This window comes from Balaenoptera physalus (assembly GCF_965194825.1).
Source record: "Balaenoptera physalus genome assembly, chromosome: 7".
Taxonomy (NCBI): Eukaryota; Metazoa; Chordata; class Mammalia; order Artiodactyla; family Balaenopteridae; genus Balaenoptera; species Balaenoptera physalus.
Window position 1 is genome coordinate 113,752,139 of NC_138886.1, and position 21,760 is coordinate 113,773,898.

The 21,760-nt window shown below is 35.8% G+C and overlaps 1 protein-coding gene across 19 annotated transcripts in view; it reads left to right on the forward strand.

The window, feature by feature from the left end:
* HMBOX1 (homeobox containing 1) overlaps positions 1 to 21,760 on the forward strand; it is a 185,752-nt gene that overhangs the window by 136,042 nt on the left and 27,950 nt on the right. The window lies entirely within an intron of this gene.

A 21,760-nucleotide genomic window follows, 5' to 3' on the forward strand; every position in this document is an offset into this window, starting at 1 on the left:
ATGGCTGTGTTGGGTCTTTGTTTCTGTGCGAGGGCTTTCTCTAGTTGCGGCAAGTGGGGGCCACTCTTCATCGCGGTGCGCGGGCCTCTCACTATCGCGGCCTCTCTTGTTGCCAAGCACAGGCTCCAGATGCGCGGGCTCAGCAATTGTGGCTCACGGGCCTAGTCGCTCCGCGGCATGTGGGATCTTCCCAGACCAGGGCTCGAACCCGTGTCCCCTGCATTGGCAGGCGGATTCTCAACCACTGCACCACCAGGGAAGCCCCAATTTTTTTTTCTTTACAATTTTTTTTTTTTTTTTTACAAATTTTAAAAAAATTAATTGAGTTTTTTTTTTTTGTCTGCATTGGGTCTTGGTTGCTGTGCGCGGGCTTTCTCTAGTTGCGATGAGCAGGGGCTACTCTTCGTTGTGGTGCACGGGCTTCTCATTGCAGTGGGTCTCTTATTGGGGAGCATGGGCTCTAGGCGCGAGGGCTTCAGTAGTTGCAGCACGCAAGCTCAGTAGTTGTGGCTCGAGGGTTCTAGAGCACAGGCTCAGTAGTTGTGGTGCATGGGCTTAGTTGCTCCACAGCATGTGGGATCTTCCTGGACCAGGGATCAAACCCGTGTCCCCTGCATTGGCAGGCGGATTTTGAACCACTGCACCACCAGGGAAGTCCCAGTACTCAGTACTTTTTAAACTTGAATTTGAGCTTAGCTTCAGTCTTTCCTATTGGAAATCATATAAGTTAATTAAATGTGGTTATGAAATGTTCAATATATTTAGGGTGGGTCCTATAGTATAATTATCCTTTTAGTCTCCTACCTGTAAGTAATGTTTACAGAATCTTGGTTTGATGGAGAGTTTTATATGCAATAAGGTAGTAATTTTCTATTAGAAAAGTATTTACTTCCTAAGATTGAAATGTAGAGAAAAAGAATAAGGCAGAGGTGAAAACAATTGAACTTTTTCATACTGTGATTTCTCAATAATTTAAATAATAGAAAAGAATGGAATTGAATGTTTAAAACTAGATTTAAATTCTAAGCATGTACATATTTACACTGAGCCAGCTTCACATTTTTTTCTCCTATTATCTAATCTGACCAATCGAATGGTATACTGAAAAGAGCATTTGACTCAGAGTCAGAAGACCTGAAGCCTGATTTTGGCTTTGCCATTAACCAGCTGTGTAACTTTGTTCAGGTCAGAAATTCTGAGCTTTAGCTTCCTTATCTCTAAAATATAACCTGTTCTGCACATATAAACTTCGATTAACCAGAAATTTTTTCCCTGAGGAAGAATTCCAGCTAATAAATGGAAAAAAGATGATTAGAGTATCATTATTATCAGACAGTAATCACTGATAGCTGCTAACATCCCATAAAGATATACAAGCAGGTATTATGTACTTAGAGGATGTTAAGACACCACCTACAGAGTATTCTTTCTAACAAAATTGAAGCTGAATCAAATCAAATTTCTAGATCCAACTCCAGGTTTTTAGGAAATATGGAACAAAATTCTGTTAAACAACACCATAGGGGTTTAAGTCAACCAGATTCATGGTGTGAGAGACCCTAAGAATAATAACTCAGTTTCTTCAAGTGTTTTTTTTTTTTAAATCTTCAGCCAGTTGAAGAAATTTGAACACTGGATAAATAGTGATTCTTGTTTCGGTTATGATAATGGTCACTTATATGTAAACGGTGCTACATTTATAAAAATTAGAGTTCTTGTCTTTTAGAAACATGTATTAAAATATATAATAATATGATGAAGTGATATCTGGGATTTACCTCAGAATAACACAGGGCGTAAAGGCAGTGGCAGTGGTGTGTATAGAACGAGTGGTATCAGTAAATTACTGATTTCTGTAGTTGGGTGATGTTTACCTGGGGGTTCGTAGTACGGTTCTCTCCACTTTATATGTATATTATGTGCGTGTTAAAGGATGCTCTAAATTTTGGATCAAATCACATAGAACTAGGAGAAATGTAAAGCCTTCATATATCACAAAAACTCAACTACATGATGTTATCTAATAGTAACATTTACTTAATAAATATTTGATTGTCACTGTAGTGACAGCAGTACAATAGTGAACATTGCAAACTCCCTCCTAAAGAGTCAGGTTGGAGGAGCAAAAGTTAATGAAACAATCATACAAATCAAGGTAAAATTGCAATTGTAATACCTGTAGAAAAGGAAAGGTACATTGTGCTTCAAGATCTTGTATTGATAAGAGGGGATGTGGTGATTTAATTAGGTCAAAAGGAAGGGGGAAATATTGCAGATAGAAAGGAGAGCTATAGTCATCTAGAACTGTGCTGTCTGATCATGGCCACCTGTGGCTATTTAGATTTAAATTATATAAATTTTTAAAAACTTAAAATTCAGTTCCTCAGTCACACTAGCCGCATTTCAAGCGCCCAGTAGTCATGTATGGTTACTGACTATAGTTTTAGACAACACAGATATGTAACATTTCTATCATCACAGAAAATTTTGTCGGACAGCTCTAATACAGAACAACTGTATCTCATCCCCAATAGAAAAACAGTGGTTATATTTGACCCATAATGATTTGTTTCTATTTTTCTCTTTACTCAAAATTTTAAGGAAATACAAATATAAATTAAAAAGCAAACATTAAGTACATTGAAGTATTTTAGAAAATGTTCTATGTGACCATGACAGAAACAGATAAATATTTCACTAATTCACATAACAAAATTATTGTGCTTCTGCATCCTTTTCCACATCTGGCCCTGCTTTTCAAAGTACAAGATTTAATAATTCATCGTTTATAATGATGGGTCTTTTTTCTCTAATTAGCATTCATTCATTCATTCACCTGTTCATTAAACATGTCTTTTTACACATGGCATTTGGTCTCTTGAGCCACTTAATTTTAACAGTTTCTTATACATACATAAACACACATACACACACAGACACACGTTTTCCATGCTGTTTATTTGTTAAAGAGACCATGATATTTTGTCCTGTTGATTTTCCCACATTTTAGATTTGGCCAGTTACATCCTCTTACTGTCTCATTACATGACCCCATATTTTCTGTAGACTGGTAGTTAGATCTAGAGTCCTGATTAGATTCTGGTTCAGTTTTTTGGCACATAACTGGTCCTTTGTTCTTCCTATTACATTGTATAAGGAGACGCATAATGTCTGGTTGTCTCCCATTTTTAGTAACTATAAGGTTAATCAGTAGATTCAGTGCTATCATCCTGATCCACTTATTAGAAAGGTCCCCATGTACAGCATACTTTAGGGCAGTGATTCTTAACCTTGGCTGCATATTAGGATCATCCGGGAGCTTTAAAAAACACCAGTGAGACTATACCTCTGACCAACCAAATCGTAATCTCTCTGGGTGTGGGACCTAGGCAGAGGTATATTTGAAAAACTCCCAAGTGATTCTAAAGGGCACTCAGGATTGAGAACCACTGTTTTGTATCCACTGGTCATTTTTTCCTAGTCACTTTTTTCATAAGAGGTTTGCAAAATGGTTATATTCCAATTTTTTTTTACTTCTTCTGCACTGATAAGCTCGAGTTCTTCTTCTATAAAGAAGAACTTTCCTCTCATTAACTCTTTAGTTGCCCAGAAATATATTTCCTCACAAACTTGGGGAGGTACTATGATATAAGCAATTATAGAACTGGGGAATTAATGGTATTATGAAAATGGGTAATTAAATTTATGGGATCGTATGAGATGCCGGCAAGCAGAGGAGAGAGTCAGGAAGACTTTACCAAAGTGGTGACATTTTGGCTGCATTTTGATGGATGATGGATAGGAGTTCACCAGTTAGACAGTCATAGAAAGGATAGTATGAAGTTAGGAGATTCTCTGTGGCGGAAGATAGGGTTTTTCATCAGGAACATCTCTACATTGATTATACAGGACTTAGTCATACTATGCACTCTATAATTAAATAAGACCAGGCTTAATTATACCATAGCTTTGGTGTTCAGACTTTATCATAAAGGAGATTGTACCTAATCAGATTGGTCTGTTAGATAATGTTAGTAAGGGTATGGAAGATCGGCAAGAAATCAGCCAGCTAAGTATGCATTTGAACTTATACCAGATGCCTAGAGCCAAGGTAAAATAAATGTAAGTTGTGGTGTCTGCCCTCATATATCTTAAGATAATAATAGCTTACATTTCAGTAGGATTTTACAGTGTATAATTATTAATCTTATTGATAATTATTCTATATGATAAGTGAGCTTATTTAATCTTCACGATTCTGTACTGTGGATATCTTATTATTTATAGTTTATATATAAGAGCCTCAGAGAAAAGAAGTGACTAGCTTATATGTAAATGGGTTGAGGAGGGCTAGATGGAGGCTGTTAGGGTAATCTGTGCATCAGTGATGAGTGCCCAAACTATAATATTATAGCAAAGGGCGAGAAAGTGGATAGAAGATAATAGATATCAGAAAAAATTTGAAGAAGAGAACAACCTAAGCTAGTTACAGATTGAACATAGAGATGACAGAGCAGGAAGTGTAAAAGAGAGTTTAGCAATGGTGATGCTCAAAGAGCATTCATCTGGGAGACAACGTCTGTACCATTAGAAAATGGTTTGACTTTGGGCAAATCATTTAATATCTCTTAACCCCAATTACTGTATTTATAAAAAGAAGAGTTAAGTACTATGATAGAGTAAAAAGTCAGAGTCATAGAGACTTATGGTTTAAGTCCCAGTTTCACCTTATGTTAATCTTTAGGAATTTCAGTTTTCTGTAAAACGAAGTCGGTTATTATGAGAAGAGTTACGAGAGTTACGTGAGATAATATATGTAAAGCACATAGTAGAATGCCTTTCTCATAACCAGTATTGAACAAATGTTCCCTTTCTACCTAAATTCCTTTCACTTAGAGCTTTGACTGTGAAATCACCTCAAGATTTCTGTGCTAGAAGGTTTCAGTGGCTCTAGAAATGAAGATTTAGGAGTCGTCAATATAGTAGGTACAGTTAAAGCCATGAGTAAGAATATACCCTGTTTAAATTCATCTCTTCTGTTTCTACATTTTTGCTTATAGTGTGTTTGCATTTTTGCAGCTAAATATGGCTCCAGAAAACTTAAAACCCTTCTGACTGATCTCATTTTAAATTCATGACTATGAACCTCAAGTGAGTCTTTAATTCTGCCAGACAATCATACTATATCTTCCTGGTTCATTCTTTCCCACTCTCGTAAATAATGATTTCACACTTTGTTCTCTCTGCAAACTCCCCATCCTCAGTCTCATGATGATCTTTCTTCCTATTTAAGTGAGGAAAGTGAAGGACTCAGAGGAAAATTTCACTAACTACCCACCTGTTTGCATGTAACACACACATACTATTTTCCTACCCCTTACCATCCCCAAAGCACTTCAGTAATATTTCCTAGCACATATCTTAGTGGTGCCTGCCTGGCTTACAGTAGATATATATATATGTATATATATATATATATATATATATATATATATATATATATACACATATATATATATCTCGATCCCCCTTTTTTTGGCCTTTTCCACTTCTCTGACCTCATTGCATTGTCTGTACCGCATATTTGACTTTTAGAATATCTAGTTCCAGAAACATTTATTGTCACAAAGGACAATGCTGTATGATTCCCTTTATATGAAATATCCAGTTTAAGTAAGCCTATAGAGAGACAGAACATAGATATGTGGTTTCTAGGGCTGGGGAGGTTAGGGATATTATAGGGGAGGGTGAAGGCTAAGGAGTGTTGAGTTTCTTTTTGAGGGTGATGGAAATTTCTAAAATTGATTGTGATAATGCTCACACAACTCTGAATATGCTAAAAGCTATTGAATTATAAATGGGTGAATTTGGGGGTATGTGAATTTTATCTCAGTATAGCTGTTTTTTTAAAGAAACAGTTATTTAGTACAGTATTGGGAGTTTCACATATATTTATCTTCCACATTTAAGCCTCATAACAGTCCTGGTTTCTTCTTTTTCTAAGGAGGCAACCAAGGCTCTAAGAGGTTGAATACCTTCCCAGGACCACAAAGCTAATAAGTGGCCTGGCCACATGTCGACCTTTAGACAGAGCTAACCATGGATTTGAGTTTTCCTTATTAACTAAGAGGGGTATATTTTTATTTGGGTGTGCACTGATTGTTTTTAATGTATGGACTTGACCCTTATTAACTCTGACGTCTGATGCCACTAGATTAACATGTGATGTAACCTTCTATTTGCTTAAGAGCATATGGAGAGTGTAAAAAGGGAAAGATAAAACAAAAATGGAAAAATGATTGATAATTGTTGAAGCTGGATAATAAGTACATGGGGGTTCATGGGTATAGTATATTTGTGTAGTTTTGAAATTTTCCATAAAGATTTTTGTTGTTATTATTTAAAGGGGACTGGACTAGATTTTAATGGACAAAATAGAATTAGATAATTGACTAATATTTATTCATTCAATCATTTATTTATAGAGCATCTGTTATGTGCTAGCACTGAGCTAGGCTTAACTCAAGTAGTTTACATATTCACAGGGGGAAGGAGCATCATCTATATTGTGTGTCTGAAATACCTGCATGTACAAATAATACAATATAAGGCTCAAATGTGATTTTTATTCAGCAAACCTAACTGTTCTTTGTTCATTTATTCAACAAAGTACTTACTAGGTATGAGGCAAAGTGCTAGGGATGGAGAGAAGGGATACATTTCAGGGTGAAGAAGTAAAGGATGATGATGAACCTAGTAGAACTGAATAGTCTTTAGAGTTTATGGTCAGAAGTTGTGGAGGCCTTATGGCCTAAAATCAAAGCTTCTGATGTACTCTTTCCTTTTTAACCTTTCTGCCATTCGGACTGGGTATTCTTTCAGCTTTGGAAACAGGTATGTCTTTGGAGTGTTCGGATATTTGACCGGGACACAAAAGCATGAGACCTGGCTATTGTACCTATTCTGGTCTCAGGGGAGAAAGATGAAAGAAACCTTCGAATCGCCATATATAGGTGTTTCAGCCCAATTAAGCAAGATAGAAAGAGAAGCAACAACTTGAAGGAGGCTTTGACTAGATACAGGAATAAATAAGAGCACCCTGTGGCGTGTAGAAGCAATAGAGTATAGCGCTTAAGAGTACCCACTTTGGAACCAGATCTCTGTATATAGGTTACTTATTGCTGTTATTTTTCATCAGAGTAGCTGAATGATGAGGCTGTATCTGGGTGTGTCCAGGAAAATGAAGGCAAAATGAGTGTCGCTGTGTGTGTTTGTAATTAAAACTATTTCATGGTTTTGTTTTGTGTTTTGTGGAAACAGTACACCTATCATTTGCTTTTTGTTCCTCTTAGATTCTTTTCATGTTCATCTTCAGTGAGCTGTTATAAAACAAAATCATTTCTAAAGCCCAGAACCCTCTGAAATTATAAGGAAAACATTTTTGTTGTTGTCGTTTTAACCTTTGTCAATCTCCAAAACAACTTGAAAAAATTAACCCAAATTATTCTCCCCAACAAGCAAAGAATCAATATTAAAAATTTCAGCTTAAGGGTGTCTCTTCCCCCAAAATTTAAGCATCTAAAAATAGTTTCTTAGGATAAAAGTTACTCTTTCTCAACAAAAATAACTTCACCACCACAATACTGTAATAAACCAAAATTAAATCATAGCTCTAAATTTGGTGTCACTGCTATTAACCTGACATGTTATATACAGTCTGAATGTATAATCTGAATTAGAGACCTGGGTCTAGTACACAAATGCATTTTATATAAGTCTGTTGTACATCCTGGGAGAATCAGCATAGAAGAGACAAATCTGTTTGTAAAGTATGTTTCTAGAATTTTGCTTGAGGTTTCTGTAATTTAATTCTCTTGGTATTTACCACATTTTGGAATTCTTCCCAGGACAGTTTATTAGTACTTGGATTTTGGTTTCAGTCTCTTTCCTTTCTCTGTTTTACTTTCAGTTTTTTCAGTGAGTACTTGGACTGTGAAGGTTAAGAAGACCAATAGTTCCAGAAACTAAATTCTATATTTAACTGCAGACTGGGTGTGGTTCAGAAACTGCAATGCAAGCTTGCTAGTATTTTGCCAGTCATCAAAACCTTGACCTGCAGGGAACATTCCTTTTCCTAGTCTTCTGACTCTGAAATATGATGAATTTTGATGATATATGGTGTACACTTTTGTACGTGTAACTAAAATAAAGACAGAGAGTCGCATAGGTTCAAACTTGAAGTGGCTCTGGAAGATCTGTTTCTTCTGTGTTCTTTTATAGTAGTCTCAAATGGTATTAACCTGCCCTAGTTTCATGGCGCCACTTCCCATTATTGTTTTATTACCTTTAATTACTACTGTGCGATTTAAAAATTTTTTTACACAGGAAGTCTTCTCCGCTTCATCTTTCTTAAGTCATGAAGCCACATTTTCTTTTAATGTTTTTATCTTGTTTTGCTTTATATAGTTTTAGACAGTTTCCTAATTACCGTAAAAATGGAGAAAAAACTGCTTGTTCTCCTAGTAAAAATTTCCCTCATTTTAAAAAAAGCACTCTGTCTCTTGAAGAGAATTCTATTACTTCGTAAAAGGGAAAAATAATCACCTTTTCCTCCTTAGCAGTATCCTTCTGTATTATTTTGTGTAGTGTAGTGTCCCAGTATCATTTGGTATCATTCATACTATACAGAAATCCATGGAGTAAGAGATTCTTCTCATTTCAGTAAGGTTACACCTAGCCACAAAAAAATTGGAGCAGAAATGCTTATAAATGCTTTTCTAATATTGCTCTTCTGAGAGATTGAGACCCATCCAGATGTTTCTTTGAATGACAGCTTGTGTCATGTGAACAATAAAGGGACCATTTTACCTTTGTTGTACAAAAATATATAAATTGCATCTGCTGACCACTGATTCGGTTTAAGCAACATTTAAGAACCTTCCCTTGATTTCATTTACTTGTATTTGGTCACCATTTCTGCAGAGAATAAGGAAAAGACCCTAAAGATCATCTAGTTCAAACAGTTTGTCTTTTAAAACAAGAATTAAGAAGTTAATTAACTTGGCTAAACTCCAGAAGAAATGAGTTTAAGTTGCTTATTTTGAACCCATAGCCATATGAACCATAGAATTTTTTTTAAGCATAATGTTGATCTTTTCTGTTCTTTCTCTTCTTTATTATATTTTGTTAAATACACATTTATTGAGTGTCTGCTATGTGCTAGGCCGTATGCTAAGAATTGGGATGCAAAGATGAATAAAACGAAAGTCCTTATTGCATTTAACTAACTGTCTTCTTGTCTGTGTTTCTTTATTCATCTTATTTCTTTCAGGCCCTCTTAATCTTCCTTTTTCCCTCCTAAACTCCTTTCTGTATCTTCCTCGAGGTTCCTCACTTTCTGTTCTTTAGTTTGCCAGAAAAATTTCTATTCAGTTTTTTCTTTCTTCTTCTCACACTTTCTTTTAAGTATGCTTCCTACCCTCCCACCTCTGTTCTTCTTAGTTGCTTCTAAGTTGATCATAATGTAAACTTCAGTACATGCTTTAGTTTTTCTTAAACTTACTAAATAAAGTATTTTTCTCCTATTTCACTTAAAAAGCAAATTAATCAATATTTATTTTTCAAAGAATTAGTAAATGTTATATAATTTCTAAGGGCCCTTATAATTCTCAAAATTGCATTGCTGTATGATTTTAAGTAATTTCTTGTTATGTGTGGAGCCTTTGTTCCCTTTAAGACTGTGGCTTTTGTTAGGAAAATCTTCTCACACTAGAAGTAAATCTTTGAAAAATAATTGGTGCTTTGTATAACTACATGAATGAATAGACTAACTTCAAAGAACAAAATCACCTCCATGATAACTGAGTTCTATGAGAAGACCAGTTATCTAGGACGTCATTCATATATATATATATATATCTCCACATAATTTATCTTGGCACCTTGTTTGGCAATCAGCTTGTACTTTGGTCCCTCAATTTCTCTGTTTATAGTAATGAAATACCTTAAGGGTATTGCAACCTGAAAATGCAAAGAAGTCATTGTTCACCTACCTTTTATCAGTCTAGGTAATGAGAATTACTTCCTTCTTCCTTATAAAATGAAAAAACTAAAAACATTTCTCACTGCTGAGAAAAAAATTTGCTTCTCCTATTTTTCATTTTATCTCTAAGAGTAAAACTTTCTTTAGTATTTTACAGCTGCAAAGAAACTTACATCTTATTTTCTTCTTTGTTATGTTGCTGCTGAATTGAGTGGACTAGCTAAAGAAAATATCTTTTTCATATCTGGGATCAGAGACCACATGTATGACCAAGATAGTGACTTTGCATAGGAAATTCAGTGAATTTTTTTTAACTTCTTTACATTTAACCATGATAGCTTTTTAGCAAGCCGCTAAGTTATTACATGGAATGTAGTGGTAAAGTAACGGATGTGGCCTGTGTAAATTCGAAGAAAACCGTGAATGAAATAATGTTAAGCAGTAGAAGAAAAATTGCATTATTACAATAATGAAAAAGGAATAAACATACAAAGATAAAGATTGGGAGCAGCAATAAAACTTTTAAATAAATGGTTTGCCCTAAATGTCGAATAGTTTGCACATTTTATGTTAGTTTTTGTCTTTCTGTTTGTTTGTTTCCGATAATATAGTGGTTAAGAACACAGATTGTTTTTAAAAATTATTTTATTGAGGTATACTTGATCTACAACATAGTGTTAATTTCTACCGTCCAGCAAAGTGATTCAGTTATACCTATACATATATTCCTTTTCATATTCTTTTTCATTATGGTCTATCACAGGATGCCAAATATAGTTCCCTGTGCTATACAGTGGGACCCTGTTGTTTATCCATTCTGTATATACTAGTTTGCATCTGCTAGTCCCAAACTCCTAATCCATCCCTTCTCCACCACCTCCCCCTTGGCAACCACAAGTCTGTTCTCTGTCTGTGAGTCTGTTTCTGTTTTGTAGATAAGTTCATTTGTGTCATAATTTAGATTCTACATATAAGTGATATCATATGGTATTTGCCTTTCTCTGTCTGACTGACTTCACTTAATATGGTAATCTCCAGGTCCATCCAGGTTGCTGCAGATGGCATTATTTCATTATTTTTTATGGCTGAGTAGTATTCCATTGTATATATGTACCACGTCTTCTTTATCCATTCATCTGTCGATAGACACTTAAGTTGTTTCCATGCTTGGCTACTGTAAATGGTGCTGCAGTGAACATTGGGGTGTTGGGGTGCATGTATCTTTTATTTTAACTTTATTTTTTAATGTATTTTTTTTAAGTCTTTATTGAATTTGTTACAGTATTTCTTCTGTTTTATGTTTTGGTTTTTTGGCCACGAGGCATGTGAGATCTTAGCTCCCCAACCAGGGATCGAACCTGCACCCCCTGCATTGGAAGGTGAAGTCTTAACCACTGGCCTGCCAGGGAAGTCCCACATGTATCTTTTTGAATTACAGTTTTCTCTGGATGTATACCCAGGAGTGGGATTACAGGATCATATGGCAACCCTATTTTTAGTTTTCTAAGGAACCTCCATACTGTTTTCCATAGTAGCTGCACCAGTTTACATTCCCACCAACAGTGTAGGAGGGTTCGCTTTTCTCCACACCGTCTCCAGCATTTGTTGTTTGTAGACTTTTTTTTTTTTTAAACGCTCAAGTGGTTTTGTTTTGTTTAATTTTATTTATTTATTTATTTATTTATGGCTGTGTTGGGTCTTTGTTTCTGTGCGAGGGCTTTCTCTAGTTGCGGCAAGTGGGGGCCACTCTTCATCGCGGTGCATGGGCCTCTCACTATCACGGCCTCTCTTGTTGCGGAGCACAGGCTCCAGTTGCGCAGGCTCAGCAATTGTGGTTCACAGGCCTAGTCGCTCCGCGGCATGTGGGATCTTCCCAGACTAGGGCTCGAACCCGTGTCCTCTGCGTTGCCAGGCAGATTCTCAACCACTGTGCCACCAGGGAAGCCCCCTGTAGACTTTTTGATGATGACCATTCTGACTGTTGTGAGGTGGTATGGTACCTCTTGGTAGTTTTGATTTGCATTTCTCTAATAATTAGTGATGTTTCATGTGCATCTTTTCATGTGCCTGTTGGCCATCTGTATGTCTTCTTTGGAGGAATGTCTGTTTAGGTCTTCTGCCCATTTTTCAATTGGGTTGTTTGTTTTTTTGTTACTGAGTTGTATGAGCTGTTTGTATATTTTGGAAATTAAGCCCTTGTTGGTCGTATCATTTGCATATATTTTCTCCAGTCCATAGGTTGTCTTTCCGTTTTGTTTATGGTTTCCTTTGCTGTACAAAAGCTTTTAAGTTTGATTAGGTCCCATTTGTTTATTTTTGCTTTTATTTCTACTGCCTTGGGAGACTGATCTAAGAAAACATTGGTACAATTTATGTCCAAAAATGTTTTGCCGATGTTCTCTTCTCAAAATTTTATGGTGTCATGTCTCTTTTTTAAATATATCTTTTTTTAATTAATTGATTTATTTATTTGGCTGCACCGGGTCTTAGTTGCAGCATGCTGGATCTTCATTGCTGCGTGTGAGATCTTCATTGTGGCATGTGGGATCTTTTTAGTTGCGACATGCAGGATCTTTAGTTGTGGGATCTTTTTTAGTTGCAGCATGTGGGATCTAGTTCCCTGACCAGGGATCAAACCTGGGCCCCCTGCATTGGACCACCAGGGAAGTTCCTGTGTTGTCATGTCTTATATTTAGTCTTTAAGCCATTTTGAGTTTATTTTTGTGTATGGTGTGAGGGTGTGTTCTAACTTCATTGATTTACATACAGCTCTCCAGCTTTCCCAGCACCACTTGCTGAAGAGAGTGTCTTTTCTCCATTGTATATTCTTGCCTCCTCTATGGAAGATCAATTGACTGTAGGTGTGTGGGTTTATTTCTGGGCTCTCTATTCTGTTTTATTGATCGATATGTCTGTTTTTGTGCCAATACTATGCTCTTTCGATTACTGTAGCTTTGTAGTATTGTCTGAAGTCTGGGAGGGTTATGCCTCCTGCTTTGTCCTTTTTCCTCAGGATTGCTTTGGCAATTCTGGGTCGTTTATGGAAGAACAGAATTTTTAGTTAGAAAGACTGGGGTGCTAGTCTCAACTGTCTTACTCACTAGCTGTGTATCCTTAGGCAAATTCCTTCCTATAAAATGACAGTAATAATCAAACCTATCTTATAAGAGTGCTGTGATTTAATACTGAACAATGGGGCTTCCCTGGTGGCGCAGTGGCTAAGAATCCACCTGCCAATGCAGGGGACACGGGTTCGAGCCCTGGTCTGGGAAGATCGCACATGCCATGGAGCAACTAAGCCCGTACGCCACAACTACTGAGCCTGAGCTCTAGAGTCCACGAGCCACAACTACTGAAGCCCACACGCCTAGAGCCCATGCTCCACAACAAGAGAAGCCCGCGCACTGCGACGAAGAGTAGCCCCTGCTCACCGCAACTAGAGAAAGCCCATGCGCAGCAACAAAGACCAAACTCAGCCATACATACATACATGCATACATACATACATACATACATACATACATAAATAAGAAAAATACTGAACAGTGGTGCATATGAAGTACTACCTGTGGTACGTGACACACATAGTAGGTGTTTAACAAATATATTCCTACTAAACAAATAAGAACTTTCAAAAAGAATTCTGGGTTTCTTCAAGTGGAATTTTCTGAAGAGTTACCATTTTCTGTATTCCTAGGCCTCAGCCAATAAATGTCTATTTAGCCTTTCTCTACTCAAAAGAAAGTCATTAATCACCTGTGTGCCAATCACTACACGAGTGCTGAAGCATATTTAAAGATAAGGTTTTGCTCTAGTAGGTCTCAGTCTAGTGGAAAAGTCAGGTTTAAAAAAACTCAGAAGAGATAGGCACCAGGTACAGTAGGACATAGAGGAGAGTGGTGTGGGGGAAGACAACACTGAGGTGACACTGAAGCTGGGTCCTGGAGAGCAGTATGATTTTGATGGGTTGGGAAAAGGAAGAAAGGCATTCTTGGCAGTGGAAGCAGTATACGCAAAGGCACAGAGGCATGAAAAATTAGGTAACTGGAGTATATGGTTAGTCAGGCAGGAAGTGAGGCTGGGGAAGTAGGTTGTATCCAGATTGTGGAAAACCCTTGTCTTGCCACAGTTGCAGCATTTGTCTTTCTCAAGCATTCATATTTGCATCCATGCCGAAATATGGTTGTTCTAAAAATCTCTTAAGCCATTTTTTAGGTTGTTTGTGCCACTTTCCTCTCACATATAAAGCACTGATAATAGTTCTTTTATGACAGGGACTCAAAATTATTTTGGAGGGTAGAGGTAGATTTTTGTGTCTAATATTTGTAAAACATCCTGGGATTAAAAAATTGAAACTGTTTTGGGAATTCCCCAGTGGTCTGGGGGTTAGGACTCTGCGCTTTCACTGCTGAGAGGGCCTGGGTTCAATCCCTGGTCAGGGAACTAAGATCCCGCAAGTCGTGTGACCAAAAAAAAAAAAAAAAGAAAGAAAGAAAGAAAAAAATTGTTTTGGAAAAAAAAAATTGTTTTGAAAATCTTCTCAGTCTTCCTTTTTAAAGATAGGAGCCTAAATGATATTCCCTTTTCTCTGCGGCAAGGAAATATGTTGAAATTCGAAATTCCAGCCATTTTCAATTAACAAATTTTTTTCCCCTGCTGACTTGTATTATAAAGGTGGATTATTATAAAATTATAGAATCCAATTTTCCTACTGACTTCTGTTATAGCAGTGCATTGTTAGGAAGAAAATTTGAGCTATATCTTTACCAGAATGAATTATTTCGCCATCTGTTGAGTAAATTTTACCTGGTACTTCAGTGACGTAGTTTATGTGCCCCTGCAGACAAGGGTTTGGTTACACCCAGCGGGTTCCTAGTCTAGCACAGTGCTTTGCATAATAAAGTCTGACATCAGTAAGTGTTGCTTGAACTTGACTGAATTGACTATTTAAGAAGACCCTACAACTTTAAGAAAATTAGGAAGTGGTGTCGCCCATCTCCCCTGCCAGACATATTAGACTTGGGGTGGGGGTAGAGTAATACAGTATTTTCTAATTTTGTTAAAATTTTAAGGCCTTCAATTCAATTCAGCAAGAAACAATAATTTGATAGTTTAAAATGATCCACTCGAAATGACTCAGAAACGGCAGAAAAATCACTTTTCAAGGCCTCAATGTCATTTTTCCTTAGCCTGATCACTGTACTATTTTTCCCCCACAAAACCCACTTTGTGGGAGTGGAATTGGGTCCTGTAAAATCTAAGGGTCGCCTTGCCGTCACTGCAACCCCTGGCAAGCTGGTCTTCCTTTCCCTCTCTTCTGATGTCATTGCTGTCCTAGGATAGAAAATGCTGCAAGAATACATTATAAATTATGGAATTAATGGATGCTGGAAGATGAATTTTAAAAAGAGTTTAACCTCTTTAATACTCCTTATGGAATGACTCAGGTGGAACATAATGAACTACACCTCCTGTATCTCTGCAAATAGAAGGAAGTTCTTAACATTTATTTAAGACAGCAGGAGCCTGAACATGACCTCATTTCAATCCATTAGACTATTTGAGGAAAAAAACAACAAAACTTTCCCACTTATTGACAGGTAAAGTTATCCCAATCCATTTCTCATAGCCAGTAAAAAGATGAACTGTCCTTAAATGCATTTTAAAATTGGCAAATTATACTTCCTGGTTCCTTTTTGGTCAAACAGAAATAGCCAAAAGAGAAATTATCACCATTTTTTTGAGGCTGATTAAAAATTCTCCCCATCCTTGTATAGAAGATATGCCAGCAGTTTCATTTTGTGCAAACAGCAGACCCCTCATTTCTCTAGTTCCTGAGCTAATTAAACAGGACCAAAGACCCCATGTTCCTCATGTTGTTCTGTGGCCACAGTTTACAAAGAAATGAAGTGTAGTTTGGTAAGTATTGGCGTTGTATGTAATGAATCACCAATAAAGATATGATTCATCCCAGAAGCAGAGTTATACACATCATATTATAAATATTAATACTGATGGAGACCAGGTTATAGACCAACTAGAAAATCTTCACAGAAAATGAGTGAGCTTTTTCTTTTATAAACTCAACAAATGTTTATTGAGCTTCTACTTCATACCACTCCTTATGCTAGACACTGGTTGGGATACAGTGATTAACAAGACAGATATGGCCCTTATAATAGTGCATTCAGAAATCATTGTTGATAGACTAAACATTCACAGCGTGTACCAAGGTTTGCATAAGTGTTTGATGTTTGAAGATCTCAAATTAGTAGAATATGAACTTGTGGGTAAATATTCTACTTCTGTTTTAGTTGCCTTTTGGTTGAAGAAGTGTGCATGCACCGTGTAATTTTAGTGATAGAAAGTATCTAAAAGTGGTCTTTTTGAAAACCTGTGTACCATAGAAATCTCAATCATAATAGTGCCTCATCCAAATATTCTGTTTTATTGGTTCCTACTTTGTCACGTCATCCACTTAAAGGCCAGACAGACCTATAGTTCTAACCGTTTTGAGACTATCCTATAATTATCATCTTTCTGGGGACAGAAACCTTAGTTTGTCATCAAAATACCTTCCTAGGAATATGACTATATCCCAAATTTGCTCTTGTATCACTGTGAAGAAATTTATTTATCTTGCGCACAATTGGTAAGATAACCTTTCAGTTCTGGCAATATTAATGTAAGTAGCATGTTTTTTGTCAAGTGTTATAAGAATTAATTTGACTTTTTAAAAGGCAGTTAGCAGTCATTTATGTATATCCTGGGTAGTTTGACTGAACTAAAAACAGCAGCAAACCCATAACACAGGAGATTAAAAAGTAGGTTTAAGAGAAAGTAGCAAGTACCTTTAAGTACAAGGTTTGTGTTTCTCCCTCTTCAGGGAGGTATGAGAATAATCTCCAACCAATGTACCTCTGACTCTCTAAAGGATCTATGCTGTTGGCCATGTTTGGTTTGCTATTTGTTGAGACCTCCCCCGGGAGGACAAGTTCTCATTTTAGATACAGACCATATCCTTTTATGGTAGAGGTAGTCATTTTGCAGAAGCACAGTATTAATCATAAAAAAAACCATGCAGGAGACAGTGGATTGATTTTTATCAGTCTTGTTCTGTTGATCTTCATATTATAGTAAACTGTTGGTCAGTAGTGTCAGATTGGTAAGTGGCCAGTTTATAATTCAGTGCTTTATATTTAAAAACAGGCTCCCTGCCTCAGGACAACTTGTACACCAAGTGTAAGAAACTTAATTCCAGATCACCTTACACATCTTTTTTGTAAACCTAATTCCTACTAGCAAAGGCTGTCAAAACAGAGGGGAGGATACAGCTGCTTCCAGCCAGAAGCAGAGGCAGCAAGGGGCATACCAGCTTTCATGCTTTGACAGTGTAAGTTCTGGTAGATGCAGTTCACTCTCCAAGGTACCACAGTTTCCACTGGTATGAACTTCACGTAATTATCACTCACATTTGGTAGTTTCATTAGGAAACTAGGAAATCCATGGACCAGCAAAACCAAACACTGCCCTCTTGTGCATGTTCTTTTTCTTATTAAAATAAAATGGAGGGTTGAGAAAACATTTAATGAATTCAGTGGTATGCAATCAAGAAACATGTTTCAAGAGAAATACCATACCATTTCTCGGTTGTTTTTCTTTAAGGTGGTTAGAATTTGTCAGTTTTACTGTTTTTGCCTGATGACTCCAGAAGATTGTCTCCATTCTTCTTTTCACAGTCTTCATAGAAAGACTGATGACTAAAAAGGTAATACATATTAGAAGGAAAACTTGCTCTATATCGTCAAGTAGTAGTAAAACTCACACCAAATCTCTACTGTGGTAGGACTTCATTTAGGGCTGCATGTCACTGGACAAACGATAAGCCTATGTTGTTTCTAAGGCTTAGTGATAGGCTAAAATGTATTAAAAACTCAGTTCCTAAATTCACTGTTAGTCTTGAAATCTATTTATTAAATAGCAAGTAAGGTCTAGTGGCAGATAGCATGCTGCAAGTAAATATAACATTTAAACATAGAATCTTTGCAGTGAAGGACCTTGGGAGATAAAAATTTTGTATTAGGGCACGTTTCATACATGGTGTCCATAATTGTATCGTGTATGGAATTTTCTTTTTTGCATTAGTGAAGAAAGGCCATCCTGAGAAGGACTTGGAAGCTTTTTTTGGTGCTAGTGTCTGAAGAGGTCCTACTAACTCTTCTACAGTAGATTAACTGTGCTATATACATAGTCTTTAAATGTGTATGGATGTTGTGTTTCAAAGGAGAAGTCCTAGAGTTTATTAAATTCTCCTCTGCCCAGGGAAAAAAGGTAGCTCAGTGTTATTATGGTTGTCTCCAGAGCAATTAGATTTCCTTTCCCAGGAGGAAAAAGCCCCTAGGTGTAGCTGCGGTCCTGGGGCTGTCATGGGTATCTTACAAATGCTGTCACATCTTTGCTTCCGGGAGCGCTTGTGAAATTTATAGGAGTTTGGTTTAGGTGATTCATTGCTACAGAGATTTGTGTCTTAAAGGAAGTCTGAAACAATACTATGTCATAGCTAAATAATGACCACCTTTCCTGTGAGCCCTTTGAGCCAGTGAACTGAATCAGGAAACTTGAGTTCTGGGTTGTGTGACCTTGAGCAAGTCAAGTCTCCTTTCATTCTTTGTCAGGTATCTACTGTGTGGTATATCTAAAACCATGTGTAATGAACGGTGTTATGGGATTCCATTGCATTTATGAATTGGGATTCTAAAATTCAGCTTCTCATATCTGAATCCTTTAATCTCTTCATAGGCCAGTACTAATTTTTTCACTTAAAGTCTTCCCTTTTCACAGGCTTTTCTATTCTAAAACTTTAAGATGCGGCAAAGTCTCGAAAACTTACAGCTTCTTCTATAATAGAACTCATTCATATTTTAGCTTTTACTTGGAAGGTCATGTGAACCTTACAAAAGTCTGATTTGGAGGGAGCCATTATTTATTTTAATTCTGTAGAATTAAAAGTGAACTCTTATTTATAAAAATACATTAGTGTAGAACATCTTTTGTTTGTCATACTTTAGTGTGTTTGCAAAACAGATGTTTAAAGTGTGAATTTGTTTGTTGCCAAAAGGCATTAAGAAAAACTAAGAAATTTATTATTTAAAAATAATTTTGTGCAGTTCTATTTTGCTCATGCTTTGGGACAGCAAACTTTATTTTCAAATAATGCCTTTCTAATTACAAAATAAGCACATACTTATATAAAAAATGGAGAAATGCAAGAAAATATAAAGAGGAAAATTAAAATGCACTTAATGAGATAATCATTAACATTTTGGTATGTTTCTTTTCAGCCATTTTTCTGTTATGTATATATCTGTATATCTTTCTAAGCAAAAGAATTTTGTATAAGAATATACCATAATTTGTTACCCAGTCCCCTGCAGTTGGACATTTGTGTTGACAGCTGTATCTAGCTCAGGTCCTAACTTCATAACTGCTTATGTTGCCAGTTTGTAAACAGATACAGGGATGGTAAAAGAAAGAAAAGTATTTTGAAAAGCAGTTATAAAATTAATCAGAGTTAGGTTTTTGTAATATTATATAACCCAGTTTATTTTTATTTGGGGTAACATTTTTTATTAGGAAATTAATAGTAACACATTGTAAACTATTTGGAAAACAATGTATAAAGAAGAAAATTATTTCCATTCATAAATAACCACTAAAAATATTTTGGTACATTTACATTTAGTGTTTCTATCTTATCTGTATTTTAAACACAATTAGAATAACTCATATCTGGTTTTGTAAACTGCTTTTTTTCACTGACATTTTCCGATGTCATTTAGTACTCTTTGAAAACACGGTTTTTTTAAAATGGCTCCTTCCTTTTCCTTCAAATGCCTATACCATAATCATATTTAACCATTATTATTTTATTAGACATTTAAAGTCTTCCCAGTTTTGCCCTGTTAAGTAGTACTGACACAGACACCCTTGTTCTTACCTTTTGTCTTAAGAATAATGATATGTTTGGCTATATTACCAGCTCCCTCCAAAAAGCTGAATTTATCCACATCACCAACAGTGGCCTTGAGCATGCACTGCTCCTGTCACCACAGCCTGCCTTCCCTGTATACCGTAATCTTTTTAGTGAGTGAAAATCAGCTTCGTTTTACTTATTTGGTAGGTGGAAAGCACTGTTTTAGTTTTGTCTACATTTAAACTTCCCTTTAATTACTAGTGAGACTAAATATTTTAACATGTTTATTAATCATTCATACTTCATCTTTTGGTGTTTGTTCTTTTCCTTTACCCATTTTTCTATTGTGTGTTCATGTGTTCTTATTGGCTTGTATGTTAACTCTTTGTAGAATGAGATCATTAACCCTTTCCGCTATATATTTGGAATTTATTTAATTTTTTATTTAAATGTAGATAAATCCAGTGCTTTTATTCTTGTGTGACTGCCTCCATCACGTATGCTTCCTCATTCAGATGTTTTCTTTTACATTTAGCCATAAAATATTGGGTTTATAAGGTGAAGGTCTAGTTTGGTCTTATTTTCCAGATAGCCAATTTTCCCTTTCTTCTTAGATTTAAAATTCTTTCTTTCTTGCATGTAAAGGTATTATATTTGTTGGTTCTATTGATCTTGTCATCAATTCTTGAACCACAGCTCTGATTATCATATAATTTCACAATATTTGACAAGAGAGGGCCTATTCATTACCATTTTCAAAATGTTCTTAACCATTTTCATCTGTTTTTTCAGGCAAACATTCAAATAGTATTGTTGACTCATACCACTCCCACTGAGAAAAAAAGAGAGAAGAAAAATATGTGATTGAAGTTAAATTTCATTGAAGTTAAATCTAAAAATTAATTTGGGAAGAAATGACATTCTCATATTATTCATTCTTATCTAGGAATGTGTTATATGCCTCTCATTTCTTGTATCTTTTTTATACCTATCAGCGAAATGAATAACATTTTTTAGTTTTTTGTATGGTTTCTATATTTTTCTTGTTAGGCATTTTTAATTCTCATTTTTCTTGCTCTCATGAATAGATGCCTTTTTTTCTGTTAGGTTGTCCAATTGCTTATTATTGATGCATAGGAAAGTTTTGATATTTTTGTTGGCCTGTTTAGTACCCAACCATCTGATTGATTACTTCTGAGGCAATTTGAATTCATCCCTTGGCTTTCTTGGTATAATATAATATGCAAATGATATTTTTGTGGCTCTCCTTCCCAATTTGTTTCTTAATTCTGTTTCATGCCTTATTGTACTAAGACTTTCAGAAAAAACATTAAATTGTAACAAAAGTAAAAGGTTGTATTGGGGATAGTGAGCTCTGTTGCCTTGTTTCTGATTTAATGGAGATGCTCCTAGCATTTTATCATCTTATTAATGTTACCAATTACTGTTTTCCCAATATTTTATTGTGAAAAATTTTAAATGTACAGCAGAGCTGAAAGAATTTTACAGTTATCACCTAGATTCTACCATAGTTTTAGTATACTTGTTTTATTATACATCTCTTAGCAGATTTTTTAATATTGATAATCTCTGTTGTATTACAGAAATATTTATCTGTACTTACTGTTCCAAGATTTTAAAAAGTCAACGCTGCACTAATTGTAAAGATACAGATGAATACAGCAGTCTCTTAGCTCCATTATCATGAAGTAGCCAATCTAAAAAAGTTAATAAAGCTTTGAATT